This window comes from Bombus impatiens, unplaced genomic scaffold, assembly GCF_000188095.3.
Source record: "Bombus impatiens unplaced genomic scaffold, BIMP_2.2 scf_0417, whole genome shotgun sequence".
In the NCBI taxonomy this organism is placed as follows: domain Eukaryota; kingdom Metazoa; phylum Arthropoda; class Insecta; order Hymenoptera; family Apidae; genus Bombus; species Bombus impatiens.
This window is the reverse complement of record NT_176836.1, coordinates 477,403-482,109: the sequence shown is the minus strand read 5'-3', so window position 1 is coordinate 482,109 and position 4,707 is coordinate 477,403. Positions and strand designations below refer to the sequence as shown.

Here is a 4,707-nt window from a genome sequence, read left to right as displayed (position 1 = left end):
GTTTACTATTGTTCTAAGAATTTTAGCTTGGATTGTCTCTATTTTGCCTATATGGCTCATTGCTGCTGTTCCCCAAAGTGGCATTCCGTACGTCCAGATTGGTTTTACGATCGTTTTGTATATTTTTAGTTTGTTTTCTATGCTTAGTTTGGATTTTCGACTTGTTAACCAATACATTTGTCTCCTTGCTATCTGTATTTTGTCTATTATTGATTTAACATGCTGTTTCCATGTGAATCGCATATCTAAGTGGAGTCCTAGGTATTTGACTTGCCTTGTTTGTATTATGTGCGTGCCGTTCAGTGTAACGTTTGGTGGTATCTGTTTTCGCAGTGTGATTGTAATGTGGTTGCATTTATCGGGGTTTGCTTTAATTTGTTTAACTCGAAGCCACTTTTCTATTTTTGTGATATGTTCTTGTAGTAATGTGACTGCTGTTGCAGGGTCAGTGTGCCTGACTAGTACCGCTGTGTCGTCCGCAAATGTCAGTATTTTGCTATTGGTAGTTGTTGGTATGTTGGCCGTGTATAGTGTGTATAGAATTGGTCCTAAGACGCTTCCTTGCGGAACCCCTGCCTTGATGTCTTTAACTTCAGAGTACGTGTCTTTAATTTTTACCACGAAGGTTCTGCTGCTTAAGTAAGATTTAATTAAATGGTATATCTGCTCCGGGAATTGTTTTCTGATTGAAGTAGACTTTCGTGGTTTATTTATAAACGCAAATGTAAATATCAACTTCTAAATTTCGGTGTTCGCGCATGGCAAGTTACTATTGGATTGGCAACTAAGTGATTGCGGATTTTGTCACTATCACCTAATGACTTCACACTGTCTATCATAATGTCTGTCAATCACTTAGTTTCCAACCCAATAGATTCCTCGCTACTTGCCTGTCGTAGGTACCGAGCCAGTGCCTTACGTAACTCACGTCGATTACGTGCACTGCTTAGCTCCTCGTACGAAATTTCGATGCAATGAAACTTTCTTTCTCGATAATGGGCATTTCTGGGCGCGAAAATAATACAGCAAGGTTAGTCGCTCGGCACGGGATAAAACAGCGGTCGGAGGAAAGAGCTCGCCTCGACCGAAATAATTTTCTCCCCTAACGAAAGTCGAAGGGCGCGCGTCTGCACCAAAATAGGCGGATGCGTGAGCCTCTGCTTTACGTTCTCGAATTCATTCACAGAAGCGAGACGGCTGTACCACGTACAGGAAGGGCGCTGTAAGAAGAACGAGACAGAGAAATAGAGGGAGGGAGCTGTGATTCAAGTGTCGGAGGCTTAAATCCGCCGTAGTCGTCGTGATCGTTCTCGTTTCGTACCGGGGGAATACCGTGTCTTCGACCGTTGTGTTTATACCTACTCGTAGCCTCTGCTTTCTCTGTTGTGCCAGAGGAACGTCTCGGTTCTTTGAAATCAAGAAGATAGGAATGGCTGGCTGCAGGGAGCTGCAAAGGAAAGCAAAGTATGCGGAGGAGCAGATGGTCGTTGAAGATGTGGGATTAGGACGAATCACACGAGGCCAAACCGCCATCCCCTCGAACGCGTTCAACCATTCTTAGTTACAGGTATTCGGCGAAAACTTTCCAAATTGCCTGTCCGTCTGTCCACATTGTTTGCTCGAAGATTTACGATTGGTTTCATAGAACTCGAACTTTCATAGCATTCAAATTCAAAGAGCTAGTTGAAAAAGAAAATCTTAGAGTGCGAAATGTAGTTAGTCGCGGAAGTATTGTAGAGACTTTCCGCGAATATGTTACGCGTATTCAGTAAAAGATTTTGGAATCTCCTTAGCGTCGTGATTATTTCCGTAAATCTAGTTTTTCCTTTGGAAATCTGGAAATCTACACGGAAACTGCGTGCTGCGAACATCAACGCGATAATATGCACGAAAGTCCGCAATCTAATCTAACAAATAAGTCGCGAGCGAAAAACTGATGCAGCAACCGCTTCGACGAAAGTTGCAATGGAGGTTGCCGTGGGTCAGCGAGATTGCTGCACTCGTGCGGTGTGCATCGAGAAACGAAAAATCATTGCATATATATATATATCGCGCATATCTATGTAGCTATATACACACGTAGGTAGGTATATCGCGCGTACGTGAAACTGGACGCTGACAGCTGGAAACTGGTTTCTAGAGAACGGCCGTACTCGAGTTGCTTGCGAGAATGAGACGAAACAGGAGGAGTAGGAGGCAAAGAGAGAAACAGAAATAGATGGAAGAGAGAAAGAGCGGAGAAATGGACGTAGTACAGCGTCCATCGTGTTCCGAGTACAGAGGTATCGGACCAGGAAACAAAGGAACTACCCAAAGAGCAACGCTGAACAACAGATATAGGGGCACACGAGTTAAGCATTTACGAAGTTCAACGAAACGCGTTCGACAAACACGTCCGATACACGTACATACGTGTTATAGATGTAGAGGAGAACTCGAGTTTCTCAGCTCGCGAGATTTCGATCTTTCCGATCGAATCGAGCTAAGCGTGAATTATTTTCAGTGATAGAGGAGATGGAAGAGGAAGAGACGATTTAAGATAAAGCGTGCATACATGCGTGATCACACCTAACTCTACGCAGCCATTGTGCTCCCTTCTTTCGAAGGAGCAACGAGATTCGTCGTGAATACGAACAACCTGCCGTATACCTCCGACACATTCTTTCACCTTTCACCTGCGCGAGTATACTTAGTGAATCAGAAAAGTAAGCTTTTTAAAATAGACCTCCTATCAACGAAGATATCCAGGCTATCGATAACAATCGCTCGTGTCGTTTGAATATTCCAAGTTACGCGCCAACGTGGATCGAATTAAAGTAAAAGCAATATATACAAAGTCGAATGTAAGAGAAATAATCTACAAAAAAGAAAATAAATAAGAAATAGGAAAAATAAAAAAAGAAATAATAATAAGTCTACATATGTATATATGTACAGTAGGAGATATTTTCCTCTGTTCTATCAATGTAGATCGTTTACTCACCATGATGAAGGAAAATGATACACTGGTGCGAGAGCAGCAAACTTCGACGAACATCCAAGGATACGCGAGATGAAAAAAAAACACGCGACACTGACAAGTAGCTAATTGAAAAAAGTTCTGATGAATAACTGGCACCGTTGTCGAGAGAGAAATACGGCGATTCGGCGTGAGCTATGTTAGGGGAAAGAAAAGAACGTGGGAGATAAAAAATCACGAGAGTGCACCGGTAAAGGCACGCCGGGCCCGGAGCGGACGAACGTCAGGCCGACGGCGATGCAACAAGTGACAGACAAGAGCCTCGACTCTTTTAGTTCGCGTTGCGGCTACTTTACCGGATGGCGCTACTGCTCGGCCCAAGCCGAATACGAAATTCAATGGCACTCGCCTTTTGCCGCCATTTCCGTCGTCCTTCCGAAATTCTTTTCGACGAGACTGGAAACGTCGCTTCACGAAACTATTCCAACACTTGTATACACGTCTTTACGAATACACTATAAGCGTTGTACGGAACACTTCGAAATTTCATTGATACGGTTAAGCACGAAACACGATTACGAAGTAGAAGTTGGAAAGAGATCTGAGAATACAAGGATCGACTATTTTGAAAATGACGTATGCAAATGCATTGCAAAATTTTTTGCAAAAATATATCGTTAATATTTATATGCAATTTGTAAGTTCAATTTCGAAATATTCGTTTGTTTTGATCGATCGAAATCTCGTTGATCATCGATGAAGTTGATGTACGATCGTTCATTTAGAAAGTGGTGTAATTGGGAACAGGTTGCCTGTAATCCGCAGAAGTGCTCCATGTACAATTTTGTTGTAAAATGGAGGAGAACAAATTTAGAACCCCAGATTTATTATCGATCGATCCGGGGAAATTGCAAAAATTTGAAAACATCGCGTTAACACCTTCACATAGTAATAACATTAGATCGATTACACGTGGGAAATATAAGGATACGATGCATTTATTGCCTTACATAACACCGAAATAAAAAATAGAATGTACTTAACATTAACCTTACAAGCATTCTGTTACGGTAAATAAGTAAATGTTGAAACGAAACATGAGCATTTTGTTCTTTCTGCTCTTATTTATAAGCGAAAGTGGATTAAAGCATAAAACGTAAATTTCAATCAATCAAAATTTCACGAATTGTACGATACAGTCATTTTGAAGATGGCGTAAATTCATTCATAACCATGAAAAAAGATATAGTTAATTCTCAATAAACCTTTTCGAAGCTATAATGAATTTATTTGGATTTGACGATCGACGGAGATACAAATATCTCGATATTTCGAATCAAAGGAAAATGGATTTACATCGTTTTCAAAATAAACGAAGAGGTTACAAAATATTTATTCGGTGGGACTATTTAATACTTATTACATGTAAGTAATACATAAACTGGTTGCTCATACTGTGTAATATGTGCAGAACGATATAATATTTGGCAAGAATTAAATGTCATGGTACAAAATATCTCAATATATCCTTGTTCTCGGGGCAAATATATGAAAATGTACAAAATTCGCGTGGCAGTGATCGTGCAGAAAACAACGAAATGAAGTAAGCGAGCGCACAATCGATTCGGTTCGATCGTTTGATCGATCCTGAAAAGATGGTAAATCCTTGGATCGCAAAATCCTTTCGAACGCTGCTAAACATCGCCGAGAGGTGACAGCACGAGTTTTACCAACGATACGAGTCGGTC

General features: G+C 41.0%; 1 protein-coding gene across 1 annotated transcript in view; it reads right to left on the bottom strand.

Annotated features, from left to right (window-relative positions):
- Window positions 1–3,371, bottom strand: part of LOC100746934 — a 73,722-nt gene extending 70,351 nt beyond the window's left edge. Inside the window, exon 1 of the mRNA XM_033321209.1 lies at window positions 2,984–3,371. The gene's annotated coding sequence lies outside the window, so the exon portion shown is untranslated. The remainder of the gene's footprint in view (window positions 1–2,983) is intronic.
- Window positions 3,372–4,707: the final 1,336 nt, after the last annotated feature.